The sequence below is a fragment of the Eubalaena glacialis genome, chromosome 17 (genome assembly GCF_028564815.1).
Source record: "Eubalaena glacialis isolate mEubGla1 chromosome 17, mEubGla1.1.hap2.+ XY, whole genome shotgun sequence".
NCBI lineage: Eukaryota > Metazoa > Chordata > Mammalia > Artiodactyla > Balaenidae > Eubalaena > Eubalaena glacialis.
In genome coordinates, this window is record NC_083732.1 from 60,256,013 (window position 1) to 60,276,975 (window position 20,963).

A 20,963-nucleotide genomic window follows, 5' to 3' on the forward strand; every position below is an offset into this window, starting at 1 on the left:
ACCTGCAGTCCTGAGCCTCCATGTTGGTGGTCTGACTACTCTGAGACCAATATACAGAAAGGCTGTGTGGAAGTGCTCAGTGGACATCCCAGCTGACTTCCCAGCAAACAGCTTCCATCAACTGTCTTCCCTGTGAACGAGCTATCTGGGACAATCTGCCTCATTGAGCCTTCATATGAATGCAGCCCAGCCATTAATTGACTGTAACTGCTTGAGAGACCCCCAGGAAGAAATGGCCAGCTGAGCTCTTCCTGAATTTTTGACTAGAAAATTGTGAACAAAATAAATTGTTGTTTTTATTTACTAATGTTTTAGAGTAACTTGTTACACAGCAAAATTAGCCAAAATCCTTCTGTTTATGGAACCTCTAATCAAGACCTACTTAAAGCAGTTGGGAGGTCAGGTCCAGCCTGTTTAATAACATTTTTCTGATACAAAAAAGCAAGTTTAAAAGAACTTTCCCTTCAATTTTTTGAAGAAACTGAATCTAAATGGTTTCAATTAGTGAAGAAAAATAGCTGAATACAGGAGAATATTAGTCACATACACATCATTTTAAAAAATTTGAAATAGTTAAGTATTTGGCAGAGTTTATTGATTTAGAAAGCAAACTTGGGTAAACTTTTGGTTAGCCCCACTAAAGTACACATCTCATCTTTAAACATTTGTAAGCCTTGTACTAACAGTTATAGCTGAGGTATGTGTGATGGATACATAAGGGGGAAAAGACAGGAAAAAACCCACTGAACAAAAAGCTAGGTAATATTTTAGACAAAACTGAATAAAAATGCTATTTCTTCTGTAAGCAGAGAGTATATAAGTAACACAAAACAGGGATTCCTGAAGATATTCATTAAGGCATAATTTAAGGTTAAATATTTTAAAAGAGGTCACATATGGTTGGAAAGAAAGAAAAAGTTAACTTTCAAAAGGGGAACCTAATGAACCCCACAAAGTCTTCAAATTGTCTTAAGAATAGCTGAGGTTTTTCCTTTTTTATTGTATAGCAGTTTCATGTGAAGTTTATGGTAATCACTAGATACTGAAAAAACCTCCCGTTGGCAATCCTGGATCTTAAATGTCTTTTGAAGTAGCTCACAATATGGCAAATTCTAGAAATGAATGTAGCGTGGATCTTTCCTCCTGGCAAGAACATTCATTCTGAGAATGAAAGTTCAGGACATTTAGCTTATGTGAATTGGCAGAAAGCTAATGTTCTCCGAGGAAATTTTAGTATATTGGCAGTAATTATAATTGTCATAGCTCAGATTTTATTCATATCATGTGGTAAGAAATGACATTGCAAAGATATTTGAAGCACTCCCAGGTTTTCAACTTGCTTCAGTCTTTCTTGCTATCTATTTCTCACGTTTCTTTGGGCCTTCCTCTAACCTCTTTTCAGTTTTGTTCCTGATTTTTTTGAAAATATTTTATTTTTATCGAGAAATATTTGCAAAAAATTAAATGTAAATAGTGTTAAATATGACGTTTACTTGATCCCCTTGTCCTAGTCCATAGGGACAACTGCTTTCAACTTATTTAGCTTGTTTTCTAGATATTTATCTTCATAATTTAAAAATATATGCATATACTTCTTCATCAACAAAAATGTTCTATTATGGTATTTGAGGATTTAACTCAAAATTCCTCTTCTCCTGTCTTACCCTTCACATCATCTCAGCATATTTCAATTTTTAATTAAAAGAATATCCAATGTTTTCACTATTGTGACTACATAAATATTGTTCATGCTGAACCAGGTAGAATACTATGATGCTTTTGATTTCTTACACAATTTATTTCCGCTGTAGTTACTAAAGCCCTAAAACTTTGCTTATTTGTTGTCTTTCATTTCTTTGAAGATCTAAGTCTCCTACACTCTCCCATAACTCTTTAAAATGCCTCTCAGTACAATTTTCTTGACAGTCAAACATGTCAGATGAGTTATTAGTTCCAGGTATTTTTCCTAGAAACAGCTTTCATGCTCTGATCTGAGCAGTTTGCTCTCTAAGCCAGATAAACATGTTTTTGGTTTTATTTTTGTTTTTTCCTGGAATTGTTGTTTACTTTCATCTTGGAAATTGCCTTTGCTTCTACTCTTTGCTGATTTTTCCCCCACCCCTACCCCCCAAATCTCTTGTTTATTAGTTTAGATTCAGCTATAATTTTTTATAAAAAAAGCTAACAAAAACTAAAATTAAAAAAACTCCTCAAAATTTGCTTAGATAATAGAAATTTATTTCTTTTCATGTAAAAAGAATCTAGTAGTAGATAGTCTGGGCTGGTGTCATGGCTTCACAAGTATCAAGTACCCAGGGTTCTATTTTGCCCCTCTACTATATTTACCAGGCTGCCTCATGGTCCAGAAGAGTTGCTCAGTCTCCAGCCATCATGTCTTTATTACAACCAGTATCAAGAAGGAAGGGTGAAAAAGGTACATTTTCTCCTTTAAAAAATTTTTTCCTATATTTTCTTGGCCCAAACATAGTTCCTTAGCTATATTAACTTGCAAGGAAATAATTCTTTTGGGAAGTAAATTCTTTTATCTGAGCTGCAATATTCCTATCTAAATTTTGGAATTCTATTATCAAGTACCAAGTGTATAATGGATATTGGGAGGAAATTACCACATCTGCCATAATCTGCCTCATTGTGTGTGTGGCGGGGAACCAGGAATGGGCTGGGGAAGAAGTCACACTCTGAGGTAGCTTGGATGACATCCTTGACCAACCCCAGGGGAAGCTCAGAAGCGAAAATAGCTCATCAGAGATGTCCCTTTGGGGTCAGAATAGTTGGACCCTTACATCCCTGCCTCTGTCAATCATTAGATGAGAGTTACTCTAGGAAGCATATAATCTTGGGTGAAGCAGCTCATTTGAGCTAAAGCAATCTCTGAAGAGGCTGACAGCTGTCTTTCACAGCCCTACCTGCCTACTTTTTTATCCTATCGGGATAGAAAGGACTTCTCTGAATGGGAATCTGGAGGACTCAGCCTTACTGTTACCACCAACCACATGAGACTAGTTTCTTCAAAATATTTTAAAAAGTCTCCTTAGCTAAGGTATAAACAGATGAGAATGTTTGAGTGCAAGTTTAAACAGGATCATGGAGTAAATGCAAAGTAATACTACTGAGGCCTATCGCTGAGTATCCTTAAGCTTTCTGAGAATTGCAGAAAACATAAGACAAGATCTTAATTGCTATCTTGTGAGTGAGTATATTCAAGAATCCACACTTCCAACATCCTTATTTAGAACCTACACCCTGTTCTGAAAATTGGAGCTTCCTCTATGGGAACCAGGACACAGATTTAATTCTAATTTTGTTATCTTCCTAACAAAAGGTCCATCCATGTTCCCATCCTAGGCAAATCCTTTCTTGATCTGCTGCTTATTCAGTGCCTCTGTGACTCCTTTGTATCCCTGCATATACACAGCCATGCACGATGGTTTATATGAAGTGTCTCTGCCATATGCTCTCAAGAAGCCTGCCCATATATCCAAGCCTTCACATCATCTGAGAACATTTCCATGGCCATCATCCCAGTGTCATTATCCTCTTGTCCAGGTTTCACTAACTGTGTGTCTCCTTTCTATTTGTCACACTTTTTTATGTGTTGTTGCCCAGATTCTCCTATGATTTCTATTTCCTTAAAAATTATAGAAAATATCAATTGATTAAAGACAATTTAAAATATTTATAATTCCCAACTCTCTCACTTTCTAAGTTGGTCGGGTCCTAAGGAAGATACTCTTGAATGTTCGGTGGATTGGTAGCTGATGGTATAAATAAAGATGGTGAATGAAGAATAAAAATGAGCAATTATACTCCAATAAAGATCTATTAAAATTTTTTAAAAATGTGCCTTTTCTGGCCACTTCCTTGTATATATATATAATTTTTCTTCCAGAAGAATCATTCTAATGGGTTTTTCGAGTTTTGCAAATATAAGGGTCTTAGGCACCCATAGTCCTAGGGGAATGATATTACAGGATGTTTGTGAACTTGAGAAAGGATGTTCCTCTGAATAACAGCCCTGGATATGCAGCTGTGGTTGCTAGGGAAGAGGTGAATAAACATGCATAGGGACCCTTTCTTTCAAAGTTCAAGCACTGCTCTGAGGAAGAGATATGGTCTTACTAATGTTTTATGGCTGGAAAGGAAATCAAGGCCCTGAAAAAAAATTCAGGAGTGGAGGAGAAGTCTGGATTGGTAACCCAGTTTCAATACCTAGACTTAGGTGGTGATGGCAAGAGCTGTATTCAGTTTGATGTTCTAGTGGTTGAATTGTCATCTTGGGACCCAGATCATGGGCACTACTATGACCTGTGCAAAACTGGGAGGAGTTAGGGACTCACTGAAGCATAGGACTCTGCAGGACCAGTGTTAATTTCATCGTTATAGAGGCAGAAGCAATATAGGAAGAAAGCTGGGCTCCACAGGCAAACTAATCTGACTTTTACATTTTCTATGCTTAGTGTTTGAAAGCAGAATGGACTCTTTTGCATTCATTAAAGCAAAAGTGTTCTTAAATAATTTAGGGATAGAATGTAGCCTCAAAAAGGAGATTCTTAGCTTCCTGTTTATTTGACTATGTGGAGACTGGATTAATTAATTGAAAAATAAAATTAAGGTGACTATTATGGACTGAATGTTTGTGTGTCCCCAACATTCATATGTTGTAGCCCTGACTTCCAGTGTGACTATTTTGGAGATGGAGCTTTTTGGAGCTAATGAAGGTTAAATGAGGTCATGAGGGTTGGGTCCTGATCTAATAGGATCGGTGTCCTTATAAGAAGAGACACCAGAGGGATCTCTTTCTCTCTGTCCACCATGTGAGAACATAGGGAAAAAGTGGCCATCTGCAAGTCAGAAAGGAGCTCTCACCAAGAAGCAAATTGACCAGAATCTTGATCTTGGCCTTCTAGTCTTCAGAATTGTAAGAAAATAAATTTCTGTTACTTAAGCCACCTAGTCAATGATATTTTGTTATGGCAGCTGAGCTGACTAGTACCGTGACACATTTGTACTCCAAGCTGATGAAATAGGTCATAATGGTCTCATCAAAATAATGAAGAACTTTTTTTTCCCTTGGTAAGAGGTATAGGGTCAAGTTTAATGGTAACAAATGTATACAATAACACAAGCATAAAACCAGGAATATTTATATTGTTCACAAACACTCACATGAAAGCCAAACAGAAATAAGAATTTAAAGAAAAATTCTGAGTGCTGGTGACCTTGTTACTCAAGGTCAGCTTAATATTGGATACAGTTGGCCATCTGTTACCCTAAGCTAATGATTATGACATTTTAAAAGGCCAACCAGAAAAAGGTAGATTTTCCTTGTGGTCTGAATATTGCCCGTACAAAGTTCTGGAGTTATTTTTAAGAACCCACATGTCTCTGAGATAACATTCATGCATGACAATTTTTGTAAATGTCTTCTTTTTCCTTATTCTTAAAGGAATGGAAAGTGGAATGAAAATCTATTGAAGTCAATGGTTTGTAATTAAATTCTGGGATGATTAAATAACTAAAGCACATTACCTATGAGCATTTAAGATGATATAATACTTCTGCTGTGGGAAGTCACAAATAAAATTCCATTACATTACAATGTTTCTTTTTTCTTTATAAACTGTGGTGGACTCTGTCTTTATTTGCTAGTTGAAAAAGGCACTGTTGGTGATGAGGTAGCTATACAGAGTGACGGGACAAATGACCCTACCAGGATCAATGCAGTGGTTCACTGATGCCTGACCAATATTACTTTCTACATGACAGACTGAAAGAATAGAAACATCATGAAAAGATTTACTGAGCTTAGGACACAGGCAATTTATTATTAATTTTCAGTTAGCATTGAAAGAAGACCATTTTGATTCACGCTTGATTTCTTGGTCATTTGGAAATTTTAAGCATTGGAATGTATCTTTTGAGGAAGATTTTAAAAATTAGGATTTTTTAAGAAAAAGAAAACATTAATTTATTCCTCTGGATAAGTGGTAACCTGCTCAGTTCTCTCTCCTGTGGCAAGATCAAGGTCTTGAGTCAGCTAGGTATGGGTTTGATTCTGGGCTCACCATAGCTGTATGGCCTTGAGTATGCATTTTTTCCTTATCTGAAAAGTATGGTAGGATGATAGTGAAGATTAAATGAGCATATACATGGAAAAGTTTAATACAGGCCCTGGCCCACAGCAGCCATTCAATAAATCATAGCTACTGCTGTTGTGAAGATCCTGCTGATGCTACTGATGGTGATAAGTATGCTAGGCAAGAGGAGAAAGAGCATTCGTCCTATATTTGTCATATTCACTCAACATTGTTTCTGCAAATATTCATGAAGCCATGGGTCTGACTCTGAGTTAGACACCTGGTGTAAAAATTATAAACAAAATAGATATGACTCCTGCGTTCATTGTGCTTATGGAGGAGTCATGAGGCAAATCATAAACTGAAAATCATAAACATAAATATAGAAATGCAAATAAGTATAAGCTTTATAAAGAAAAATTCACAGTACTATGGGAGAATATAAAAGGGGAATGAAGACAGAGGGGTGTGAAGAAGGACCTCTTTGAAGAAACATTGCTGAGACCTGAAGAAATAGAATGTGATAACAGGCAAATAGTTTAGTGAAGTGCACTCCAGGCAGAGGGAAGAAACGTGTGCACCTGAAGAACTGCAGGAAGACTACTGGGGCTGAAATTAGTTGAGGGTTGGGGAGAAGTGGTACTACATGAAGAGGGAGAAGTAGACAGGGTCTAGACTGGACTTATTAAAGACTAAAGTCATTTTGAACAGAAGAGTGACATGATCTAGTTTACAGGTTTTAAAAAGCACTTGGATAGCTTTGTGAATAATGGAGAAGAAAGATACAGGAGCAGAACAGATTGATGACCAGTTAAAAGCTACGGTATTATTCCAGGGAGAGTATAATAACAGCTTAAGGAAGCATCATGGCAGTGGAGAAAGAGATGAATGAATATTTTATATATAAATTGCCTGGCATATTATTATATTATTACAATCATAATTATTGTAAATATGAAATGCAGCTGAAGATGTATCTATACATCTTCATATATGTGTATGTATACATCTTCAGCTGCATTTCATATTTACAGTGATTATGATGATAATAATAATATAATATGCCAAGCAATTTATTAAGCCCTTTCAAATGCATTATACCATTTAATGCTTAGAACCTCTTTAAAAAGCAGATACTACTTTCTTAATCCTTTTTTAAAATAAAAGTCAGAAAAGTTAAAATAACTTGCTCAAGGTCAAACAGGTAGAAAGTAGTATTGCTGGGATCTGACTTTATATCTGTCTTGATTCTAAAACCCATATCCTTAAGCATTACTCTATTCTGTGCTTACCATCTGATCTAGATAATATGTCTACATGCTATCCCTCTGCACTGGTACCAGGGATTCCTTTCAACTTCCAAACGCTCAGACTTTGGAGTGACCATGGGGACAGAGCTGTGCCAGGAGCATCTGTATGAGGCAGCTGCAGTCAACTTTAAATCTACCCCAATATCAGTATCACCAGCAGCTCTAGGAGCTCTCCTCCAGAGTGCTCTAGTGTTTCAGAAAAGTGACCTTTAGAGAAAGTAAGAGGAATTATTGAAGCTTTACCTGCGCACATTAGGAAAAGTGGAATGGTAATTGCTGTATATTGTATGGTGCCGCAGATAATCAAGCAGAGGAAGTGGAATAAGTGTTTTGAAAGGACTGTGGAAGATCACCAAACCAGAAGTGTTTTAATCAGAGGAGCAGGGTCCGAAATTTGAATGACATCAGGTGGAGAATAAAGATTCAGGTAGATAACTAAGAGGATATGCTTTGGTGGGGGGAAAGGAGAGGAGAATAGACTGATCAATAAAGTATAAAGATCTTGACATAGCTGCAGAGAAGAAACATGGAAAAACATGTCAGATGTTAGAGAGTGGAAAGTACAACAGTAATTGATACCACTATTGAAAGGTTACTATATGCTGTATGCAATTGTGTCATCTTGTTTAATTCACTCTCACAATAACATTTATTTACCGAGGCTCAAAGATAACAAGAAAATTGCCTTGCATTACCCAGTTAATAAGTGGTAGAGTCAGGAATTATGTCTGTCTACCTTCAATGTTGAACTCAAATACTATATTCTCCTGACACAAAGAGGAGGAGAGGGGAGTGGATTTTGAATGAATCCTCTCTGTGATTCTTGTCTCTAATCCTAAAGGGGAAAGGAGCCCATAAAAGAGAGAACAGAAGAAAAGAGGAAAATACGATACCTGAATAGGCTTTAGAATGACCTCTCTTTAGAAGACAACCACTCTGGCTGAGAGATTAAAGTGAAGGCTGCAAAGCTTGACAAACTGTACAGGCAAATCCTAAAAGGCTGTATCTCTAGTGACAGAATGAGGTTTTTCAGGAGTTACTGCAGATAACAGACAAACAGTAGTACATTTGAATCACACATGGGGAATAATAAGAGTGATGAGATTTCTGTTCTTACTGTCTCCTTCCTTAGTTTGATCCATTGTATGGGGGTGGGAGGGGATTTACATTAGAGCTTAGAAGTATTAAAATGTGCAAGATGCCACCAGTCAGAATTTAACTGGTTGCCATTTGGTCAAGGGAGCCTATTTCTAGTAAAAGAATACATTAACAGAGAGATCAGAAACTTCTAGATCAAAGGCCAACGCTGTTTAAGGAGGAAGACAGTGAGCTCCTGAGGTCTGTGACTTGCAATTGTCACATGGCTAGTTGCTGATTATAATGAGAGCTGCCATTCATCAAGCACTTCCTATACTAGGCACTGCTCTTAGAGCTCCCCATTCTTTAATAAGGAATCATTCAATTCTCATAAAACCCCATATAATACTAGGTGCTATAATTATAATAATTCACATTTTATAAGTAAAACAGAAGCAGAGAAAGAAAGTTAAGAAATTTTCTAAAGCTGTACCGCTAGTAGGTATTACAGGTGGGATTTGAGCCTCGGAGATTTAACTCTACAGTCTGTACTATGCTGTCTCTCTTTTCTGTAAATCCTGTGTCCTCTTTTCTATTTTTCTGAGTGGCTGTTTGGGTTTTGGGCATATACATCTCATGTGCTCTAACAGTCTAGCATTCCTAAAGTCAATAATGCAGATTAGATCTTTTTTGAGACCCTCCTCACTTTGCCTATATTAAAAATAATAAAATGTCATTTTTAAGCAGCACTGAAAGTTAATTGACTCCAAAAAAAACTTCTTTACTATGAAGCACTCTATAAAAAGTGTTGTTCTTTTATATACGTAAAGATGGAACCCTAGATAGAAACTTAGGGATTGAAGAACTTATTGCAGAGCTTAACACACAAAAACACATATTAAATGTTGTTTGAAGAGAGTGGGTGAGAATTGCCATACTTAAATATGTCTAATTTCATAAAGGTTTTTAACTTTTCCTTTTTAAAAAGGTAAGCTTAACTTTCCCTCTCTAAGTGGGTATGCTGGGGGTTGGCTTGGTTGGAAGTGTTTTAGTGGATCAAGACTTTAAAGAGAGTGTCTTCCCTTAAAGCTGTTGCCAATGATGACATGAGAAGGTGAGGTACAGCCAAAGGTTAAGAGTGAGATTCATGCCACTAAGCCAGAGAAGGAAGGCCAACTGGGCCACCAGCCTAGAGACCAAAAACTAATATGGAAAGCTAAAGTCTAGTGTTACAATGATTAGCAAGAAACAGCAGTCAAGGTAAGCAAAAATTACCTAGAACACTCAGGATTGTCACCCATGCTTTTATGTGGCATCTGCTGCTCAGAGTTGCTTGGGAGAGCTAACTCTGTATAAAGGGCAGCGATGGGTCAAGTTGAATGTCTCGGATAACAGAGACATTTTGAAAATATATACCAATGGAAGGAGAACACAGAGTAGTATGACAACACAGTCTCCTTTAGTCAACTGTGATAGTTTTTCCTTCAAAAATTCACTTTTCTCATTGTACATTTTATTGATTTCTCTTCTCTCATTACAGTCACTCTCAATAATGTTATCTTAGTTTTCCTCCCCTATACCACAAAAGGCAGAAATGAAATTTCTGTCTTTCTGCTCTCAGAGACGTCTTCACACAACACTGTAGAACCAAGTGGGAGACATGAGCTTTTCTGATTTCAGCCAAAAATATATTAAATCAAGTGGGAGTCAAAAGGGGGTTGTCACTGTATTGGTTAAGAGTGAAGGTTTTGGTATGAGACAACCTGGGCTCCAAGTACACTCTACTGCTTACTCACTATGTTCTCTACTGCTCAGACTGCATGGCCCTGGGCAAGGTTATCTGCTTTGTAAAATATGATAGTCATTCCAACTTCATAAAATTGGATAGTTGAGTTAGAGGATGCAAATGAGGTTTAAGCATAGTAGGTACCTACTAGATGGTGGCTATTATTTTTGTTGATGTTGTTGTTATCATTTAAAATGGTCAACAATTTCAGGGCTTACATGGTGGGGGAGAACGCTTATTTAAAGCACCTCAGCTCCCTCCTGGCACACAACTATATTTCAAGCACAGAAAATGACTATCTCACCTTGACAGGGGCCGTTTTCTAATTTAAAGTGTTTGATGACTTACTGCAAGAAAACCGAGGGAAAAAAACATAGTACAATGCTCAATTTAGGTTAATAATATTTCATCCTCTTGCTTTGGAATGCAAGGACTGGGACTGGTTCCTCCAGCCTCTTATTAAGGGGCACCTGGTTGATTTGAAATATGCATTCTGGTTTGACAGTGGAAAATATGACTCATCTTTCTCAATGAGCTTAGAGGAAAATATTGATAAGCTTCAAGGTTAGAATGGGGCAGTGGGGATAAAAAGAAGAATGAATTTATAAAGAATAGTTAAATCTTAAAATTATTATAAAAATAGAACCAAGGCATTTATTAATGTAAATTTGAAAAATTTCAAATAGATGATTCAACCAAATTTCCCATTCACTCATTCATTTTTTCATTCAACAGATATTTATTCAGTGCTCACTATGTCCTAGATGCTTGAAATTTATATTGTCTTTATCTCCAACAATGGGTCATGGGATTGGCCTGAACAATAACAACAAAAGGCTAATGAAATAAAATAGAATTTTACAACAGTCTTGGGTTATACTCCTTTCGTGATTTTTTTATTTAGCAAGTTTACTTCTTCTCACTTTGCACCCCAATCCCCATCTCCTTGCCCCATCCAACCTCTGGCTAAGGCAATGGAAGGAGATTGGAGGGCAGGAGTAGAGAGGCCAAGGAATTTCTGTTCCCATCTTGCTTGCCCCTCTTCACGTCCCTTCCTTTTCTCACTTGGCTCCAGTAACACTATTTCCTCTCCTTGCTCCTTCAGGCTTAGAACTGGTAATGCCTTTCACTTTTTGGTAGTATGTGAGTGCTTCTACACCCCGTGATTGTTCCCTTATCTCTGTCCACTCCTTTGTAGATAGCCCTTTTATTACATTTTCTTTAAAATACCATCTGTGTGAGCCTTCTCCTTCCTGCCTGGACTTTGAATGATAAATAACTGCACCTATATGACTGAGTTAAGAACTCATTTGTTATCAACAATAAACAAAAAAATTACCTAAAACAGTTTTAATATTTCCAAATTGATACCTTTACCCCCGAGTATCATGAAGTGAAACTACTTCACTATTGCTGTAATTCAAGTTTATATACACATATCTAGGAATGTATATACAGGTCATTGACCATCAGTGACCTTCAGACAACAATTTGCCTGCTAGCTTTTATTGTCCTGAGATTTTTAATTAACACACACATTGTTTTATGTAGGTAAGCCCTACATTCCCAAATGTGTCTGGACAGGTGCATCAAGACTTTTCCACAAGAGACTGAGATATTCCTTCTCTGCTTCACAATTTCTCTTGATTGCAGAGAATAGTGACAAGAAGCTAGAAAGAAAACACTATGTTTTACAGTTTAGCAGGAAATTCAAAAGGAACAGATAGGCAATCTGCTGCTCCTCTCCCATATGGGTGACAACAATGCATTGGAAGAATAAGTACTAAATAGCTAAATGAAAAGCTCAAACTGTGATTGCTGAAGAGTTTAATTTTAGGGCAAACCGAGATGCTTTCCCAATCTACAAGAGGTAGAAACAGAGAGAAACTCAAAATGTCTCACCTGTAAACAGTGGTCCTTAAAAACCTTGTGTGTTTCAGAGGGAACATCAGTAAAGTTATTTAGTGAAAATGCTAAGAAAGATTCTAGTTGAGAACGAAAAATTTTGATTATTTATACATATCTTACTCTGAAAACCAAAGTAAAAATATTGTTTTGATTAATTCTTTAGTTACATTCATTAAGAGCAGGTTATCAAAGTATTTATTAGAATTAAGTTTAAGTAAAATATTTATTGAAAACTGTATAAAACACACTGTACAAATATATTGCTATGGATTGAACAGTGGGAGAGCTTATTCTGCCTGGGTCAAATGGCTATATTGAAAATTAGATGAAGAGTATCTATAGAATATTGATTAAAATATTTTGAACATTTCCTCTCTGCCAGATTAGTAAACACCTGTGAAAAACAATTGTTTGCTATTAGGATCATCATTTGCTAATCTAATAGTTTGTGGCCCATTCCTTATCTGAAATAAAATAAGTAAATCTCACACTTGGTTCCTAGAATATTCTTTCAAGACATTCACATTACCTCCATTCTCCAGATTTCACTTCCATTTCTTGTTGTTATTCAAAGACTCCTAGCAAAGAATAAATAATCAAATGTGCAGTTTTTCTTGGTACTCAAGGTTATACTTTGACTATGTCAGGAGACAAACTCATTCTGAGATTACATACTATTACAAATAACTCTCTTATCTTGGGATTCAATTTTCTTTGCACCAGCATTAGATTCATCCTTTTTGTGATATGAGTTTCTTTCTTACAGGCATTGAAAACACAAACAAGACAAAGAAAGAAGAAAACAAAGTAAGAGTTGAATAACTGAACATTCCCTTTATCCCGGTGATTCTTTATCCTCCCCCCCACCCCACCTCCCTCAACACGTCTGCTTTGGGCTTCAGTTAACTCGTATGAATACAAGAGACCTGACTTTTAGAAAATGAGATTTCAGCCTCTTTTCTTATCCTGCCTTCAAATTAATTTTGATAGAGACAAGACTGGGTCAACCACATTTATCTTGGTAATTCCTGAATACCAGCTTCTGAGATAGTTTTATTCTTATAACAAAAATGTGTTCCACCTGATATCAAGCTTCCTGACAAGGTTGGCCTGGTATATTTTAATATATACAACCCTGGATGCTAATGTGTGCACAGATTTTCTGAACCAAACATAGTCTGTTAGTTGACATCACAATGTTAGGAAATCAGTGTGATAGAACTGGCAGTAGTTCTGAAAAGGATTCTTATATCAAAAAATCTCCTTTGGAAAAACTACTTCCTACTGGCTATTATAACAGAGGTAACTACATTAATAAAAGATGGAAATTCTTGGTTACACTTTTGTATGATTATAATTTTCAAGTGCTAAATAGGCTTCTGATTAAGCCCAAGGGGAATTTTACTTACATTTCTGATTAAGAGAGAAATATACTTGATTATTTAATGGTCAACACTCTTTTCCCTCCTTCCTTAAAAAAGATATTTTGGATTCAGGTGAGAATCATCATTCCCCCCTTAACTTTACTCTGACCTTCAATATTGCACTTGATCTGATAAAGCATATAACTGGAACAGTGAAAACAAAATGAGGCTCTTTAGAATTTCATGAGCGACCTTAGGAAGTTAAAAAAATGCCCAATATTCTGCTCATGATTCTTCTGAGAGAGGTTTTTCCCTCTAAATACATACCAATATATACAACATATAGAAGAGCACAATATAGGCAACCAAGGGCTCAAAGAAGGAACAGAAAGAAAAAAAAATACTAGTAAGTTTGTGAATCAGACCTAAGAAACAATCTCAGATAAAATTAGAATCAACATCTTATTATTGAATAAATGACTTCACTAGAAGTCTAAAGAAAATTTGCTTCCAATATAAAGGTTAATATAAAATTAAGATTAGGCAATAAATGGAGTTACCCACGTATTATGAATAAAAACAAATCCCTTTTGATGACCACATAGGATATTTACCCCAATTTATTCTTCAATTCATAGATGGTAATGTTTTATATATTAGGTAAAAGTAATTCTATTTATTTTTCAATATAGTAATAGTTAGCTAAAAGTTTAAAAGACCCACTAGTAGTTTGTTATATCAGAAGTATGAAATTTATCCTTAGTGGTAGACTCAAATCCTTACTCTTTATCTTAGTTAATACATTGAGCATAGCTCTATCCAGACAGGTATAAAGTCTACCCCATCTTCAAAAGGTAGAAACCCTTCTTATACTCAAATTATAAACCTATTAATCTACTCACTTTCACTGTAAAATTTAATGCCAACTCTGTTTGATCCTAGCAAAAACAAATGAGTTGGTTTTATATATTATCCCATTTAAAAAAAAAAAAAACTAGGACATGAGGCCTGATAGAGTTAAGAAATTTTCTCAATGTCTTAACAGATTTCAAGATTTAATTTTCATTGTAATATTCCATGAAGACTAATTTCTTAGACTCTAAGCTTCATACAGGCAGAAATGTATTTGGTTTAGTGGTATATGCACAATACCTACAACTGTGCCTGTAGTGTAGAAAGCAGTTGTTAATTGTTCATGTTAAAGTCACAGCTACCATGGAATAACCTCTGTTTCATTTTCACCAAGAAAAGAGTATAGGATAACAAAATTTTTTCTGCAGTATTTAACAACCTTTTCCAGTTCTTTGATTTCACAGAATAATAGAATTTTATACCTTGGGGAAACCTCAGGGTTATACACTCAGTTCCTTCATAACTGAATGTCTGTTCCCAAAGCAAACTAATTTTATTGTAAATCTCAAGTTAATCTTACCTTTCAAAAATTAATATTATTACCAGAATGGGAATGGTTGAAAATAGCTTTGTGATGGATGAGATATCAATTCTAAACAGTTTGAAATGGGGCTGTGTCCTAGTTTCCCTTCTCATTTCCTAAATATTTTGGTGTAGCTAATAGTTTTAGTGTTATGTGTCATCCAGCTAGCAGGAGTAAAATCAAGAAAACTACCTCCATCAATGTCAATGACATGAACTAGATATCTTTGACTAGTTATTGCTTCAGACCAGCTCAGCATTAATTTCATAACCACCAAGCAAGCAATTGAAAGTCAATTGGTCAGAGTTTCCTGAAACACAGTCAACTTTTCATGTACAAATTTCTCAATTTCTACTGTCTGCCTAGCACCTAAACTATATGTTTAAGGTTTTCATTAAATAACCTCATTTTTAATTTCAAATATAAACTTGCTATTACTATTTATTTGGAAACTTTTATCATAGGTCATAAGTATAAAGTAATTGTAAAATTAAATATTATATAAATAAAACACATTAAATTTTACCTATGTTCTTCTCTGGGCACTCTGGGTAGGAATTCAAAGTAAAGTGCTAACTATCTGGATGATGTACAAAAGTTTCTCAAGAGACCTTTTCATCAGTTATCTCACTGATAAAATGTGGATAGTAATAATTCCTATCTCGGAGGACTTTAGTGAAAATTAAATGAAATAAAGGTGTCAAGTCTCTCCAAACTGATCTAAAGATGTTATGTTTTCCTAATCAGATTCTCTACAGATTTTTTTCTTTTGAGAAAATTTATAACCTGATTTTAAGTTTTATATGAAGTACAAGGCAATTTATATGGAAAATAGCCAAGGCAATTTTGAGGAAGCAGAACAAATTTGAAAGCATTTCACTGACTATTAGAAAGCTATATTAATCAAGATATTGGTAGATAGGAGCAATGATAGACAAACTGATCAAAGAGACGAAATACAGTGCCAGAATCAGATATATTCAGTGCCACATATATTCAGTCACCTGAAATACAAAGACGATGGCAGTACAGTGCAGTTCTTATTCAACAGTGCTGCATCAATTGGATATCTATGTGGAAAAAATATGTATCTTGACCCCTATTTCACACTATACAAAAAAAAAAAATCAATTCCAAGTGAATTGAAGATGTAAATGTCAAAGAGAAAACAAAGCTTACAGGAGACCATCTTCATGACTTAGGCATAAACAAAGATTTCTTAGGCAGAAAACAAAAACCACAAACCATTATTTTTTTTTAAATTATAATGGAATTTTATTAAGAATTTATGTTCATCAAGGCAATAATAATAGTGTCTAAAAGCAACCCATGGGCAGAAAACAATATTTATAATATATTTATCTGACAAAGAACTTATACCCATGATATATTAAAAAAAAACTCTTACAAATCAATAATCTCTTGCAAATTACACAACACATAAAAAACTGTACAAAAAGAGTTGAACCCTTCTCACAGGAGAATGTCCAAATGCTTAATAAACATAAAAAGATGTTGAACTTCATGAGCCACAAAGGAAATGAAAATTAAAACACCCACAATGGAAGATGATATATTTGTAATATAGTTGCGTGGCACAAAACTAGTACCCAGAATATAATAAAGTATTTCTGAATATCAAAACAGTAAGACAGACTACCCAATAGAAGAATGCGCAAAAGACTTGAACAGGCTTTGCACAGAGAAGGAAATCCAAAGAACCAATAAACCAATAAAGGTGTTCAACTTCTCCCATCATCAGGGAAATACAAATTAAAAACCACAGTGAAATATTATGACATAATGACTAGGTCAAGTAAAGTCTACCAATAACAAGTGTGGGTAAAATTTAGAACAATATCTATTATTGTAAACATCCTGTAATAGTTTAAATTAGTGCAGCACTTCTGAAAATATTTATTAAAAGTGAAAAGGTGTTAGGTATGTACCATAAACCTAACCACATCTACAAAGAACACATATGAATTCTCATAGCAGCATTGTATAGGATGGCTAACAATTGGCAACAAGCCAAAAGTCTTTTAACAGTAGAATGGATAAATAATTTCTGGTATATTTTTGCAAAGGGGTACCATAAAGCAATGAAAATGAACTATGCTACACGCAACATGTAAGAACCTTACAGAGAAGCATGAAATAAAAGAATAGATAAGCACGATTTTCTTCAAAACCAAAAAAGAAAGTAAACTAACATGGTTACAGATATGTGGTAGAACTATTAAGAAATATAAGGAAATTGTTACAGAACTGTCATCACAAAAGTCAGGTTGGCAGTTACTCTTTGGAGGTAGAAATTTAAGATCAGAAGAGACAGCCAGGGTCTTCTGGGAGCTGGCAGCAATGTTCTCTTTCTTAACCTGGACGCTGCTGGATAATGTTCACTCTGTAGTTATTTATTAAGCTTTACACCTTTTCCATATATATGCTATGCTATATTTCACAATTTTTTAAAAGTTGAAAAAAGAAAAGAGAAATAGAGAAAGGGTATCCATTTTGTTGGTATGGGTCATAACAAAGACACAGCTCAATAGGCAATCCAGTTCTTCAGGATGACTAAATTCCTAGAAGCTCAGTCTAGAGTATGTAATATGTTCCTTTGGCTCTTTTGGAATGGCTAAAATGAAAAAGCTGAAAAGTAGCAAGTATTGAAAAGGATGTGGAGTAACCGGAATATTCACACACTATAGGTGCAAATGTAAATTGATATAACAACTTTGGAAAACTCTTCAACTGAAGTTGATTATAGACATACCTATGACTCAGCAATTCCACTCATAAGCATATACACAATAGAAATATGCTTATATATTTATCAAAAGACATATACTAGAATATTCATAGCAACACTGTTCTTTGTAGCCCCAAATTGGAAACTGTACAAATGGACAATGATGTAATGAATGATAATGGAATGGATAAATGAATGGTGATATCTTTACACAATGGAATACTATTCAGCAATAAAAATAAATAATTTATAATTCCAAACAAGGTTATGGATGAATCTCGCAAACAAAACACTGAGCACAAGCAGTACATACAGATGTGTTTATTTATATAGTACCTTAACAGGCAAAATTAATCTGAGCTGTTAGAAGTCAGGATACAATTATCCTTGAGTAGGTAGGAATAGAAGAGGTCACAGAGGGGTGCTTGTTATATTCTGTTTCTTGACTAGGGTGCAGGTTAAAAGGATGAGTTCAGTTTTTTAAAAATCATCACTCTAAACATCTGACTTGGGGCTTCCCTGGTGGCGCAGTGGTTAAGAATCCGCCTGCCAATGGAGGGAACACGGGTTCGAGCCCTGGTCCCGGAAGATCCCACATGCCGCGGAGCGGCTGGGCCCGTGAGCCACAATTACTGAGCCTGCGCGTCTGGAGCCTGTGCTCCGCAACGAGAGAGGCCGCGATAGTGAGAGGCCCGCGCACTGCCATGAAGAGTGGCCCCCACTTGCCACAACTGGAGAAAGCCCTAGCACAGAGACGAAGACCCAACACAGCCATAAATAAATAAATAAAATTTAAAAGAGATAAAAGAAAATCAATAATTAAAAAAAAAAAGAATTAAACATATGACTTACACACTTTTCCATATAGATACATTAAACTTCTCTGTGGGTTTACATATGTGAATGGGATTACATATGTGAAGTTCTTATAAGTGTACCTGGTATGTAGAGCTCTAAAAATCATTAGCTATTATTTTTGTGTTGTTATTGATGTTCTTGCCTACAAAAAGCAATAAGCCTAAGTCCTGCTCCTCATATATTAAGAAAGGAAAGTAGTAAATGTTGCAAAGACAAGACAGCATCAAACTGAGGCTATCTCACTAATATAATCAGAAGAATTAAAAAATAATTGAAAAATGCATGATTTTCCTCTTAACAGGGTCAATGCATTTTAGCTCTGAGTCTGTGGACTACCTATGACACACATCCCTCAATGTGGGAAACACTTCAATTGATCAAACAATTTAGCTACTTTGAAGAGACTGTTGACATCTTACTCACCCTGACTGTCTCATCACAGTCAAGCCAGGTATTCTTTTCTTTTCCCTGAAAATCATTTATGTCTACTTGATCTTAACATAACCCAAATAATGTTGACTTCTGAAATTTTCAGTTCAATGGTTACCTGAGTACAGTACTTGATGATATGAAAAGTTCAATTTTAGCTTACCCTACAGCTTAATCCTATGTGAGAAAAAAAGAGTAACACTTTATCTAGAGAATATAAAGCATTCTACTACATTCTCAGAGAAGATTATTAGTTCTTTTGTTTGTATCCTTGGCGTTTAGTCAATAGGGAGTCCTCTTAAATCGACAATAGAAAATAATATCATTATCATATCAAAGAATATGATGAAGATATGGAATAATATGTTTCCTTTGCTCCTTAACATTTATGACAATGTGGCTGTACACCCACAGAACAGAGAATTAGCTAGATTAAAAAGATATCTAATTTTAAATGTAATATTAAGATAGAGATTAGCACTGGTTTAAAACCCCATCCTCTGCAAAAGGATGACTTTCCATTCATTAGCAACTATTCTCAAACACTGATAGTTGCACAGGAGATGACCTCATCTACTTTGAGTTTAGTTTTATATACAGTCTAAGTAGTTTTATATACTTTTTAAAACAATCTTGTAAATAGTTTCCAAACTAAAGGTGATGCTTTTTTTTAACACAACTTTTTTTTTTTTTTAATCAGTCATCAATTTTATACACATCAGTGTATACATGTCAATCCCAATCGCCCAATTCAGCACACCACCATCCCCACCCCACCGTGGTTTTCCCCCCTTTGGTGTCCATACATTTGTTCTCTACATCTGTGTCTCAGCTTGTGCCCTGCAAACCGGTTCATCTGTACCATTTTTCTAGGTTCCACATACATGCGTTAATATACGATATTTGTTTTTCTCTTTCTGACTTACTTCACTCTGTATGACAGTCTCTAGATCCATCCACGTCTCAACAAATGACTCAATTTCGTTCCTTTTTATGGCTGAGTAATATTCCATTGTATATATGTACCACAACTTCTTTATCCATTCGTCTGTCGATGGGCATTTAGGTTGCTTCCATGACCTGGCTATTGTAAATAGTGCTGCAATGAACATTGGGGTGCATGTGTCTTTTTGAATTACGGTTTTCTCTGGGTATATGCCCAGTAGTGGGATTGCTGGATCATAAGGTGATGCATTTTTATGGACTCAAGAAACTAAGGTTATTGAACAAAAAATCAGTTCTAAAGTGGATGAAGTGAAAATCTCTGGTCAATGAGTATTTACCTAATAGCTTTTAATTATCGAGATCAACGTAATATTTTCCCCTCTTCTTGGTTTCTAAACTCTGGTAAGCCATTTCTCTGCTATTGGAGGAATCAGAAATTTGATTTGCTTTGACGAGTGTGTGGAGTATCTGTTTTGCACTGCCCTCGCTGCAACGACATCTTTTAGTCCGTCTGTATTAAGATGGCAGCTGGAAGAACTAAAGTAGGTAAGAGGAAGAACCAAATTAATGAGAGAAATTCATTTGAGGCTGCTGGGATGTTCTAGCTATTGGAACTTAGAGAATTGGTATAGCCATTAAGAGGGGAAGCCATGTCTCATGAAAGGGGGGACAGTGAGTTGGTTGGGCTGCAAGATTATGTGATTTCTCCTGTTTGTTGATTTGTGTTTGCCACAGAATCCACCACGTCTTAATTTTCTTCACTTCTGGATCCCTTGGGTCTCTGGCTCTATCTTCTCCATTTTCTTTCTCTTAGTGTACACTGCTGGCTAGCACTGTTAATCGCTTTCTCTGTGCATGGCACTATATTAAGCAATTTTCATAAATAACCTCATTTGATTCTCTGGACAGCCCTATATGACTTACATCATTTTATATCTTTTACTGATTGAGGGAACTGAGGCCTAGAGAGGATAAATAAATTTTCCGAAGGCCACACAGCCAGT

At 35.6% G+C, this 20,963-nt stretch overlaps 1 long non-coding RNA gene across 1 annotated transcript in view; it reads left to right on the top strand.

Annotated features, from left to right (window-relative positions):
- LOC133077454 (uncharacterized) overlaps positions 1–20,963 on the top strand; it is a 211,154-nt gene that overhangs the window by 106,079 nt on the left and 84,112 nt on the right. The window contains exon 2 of the long non-coding RNA XR_009697720.1: positions 12,946–12,986. This is a non-coding gene — a long non-coding RNA (uncharacterized LOC133077454). The remainder of the gene's footprint in view (positions 1–12,945; positions 12,987–20,963) is intronic.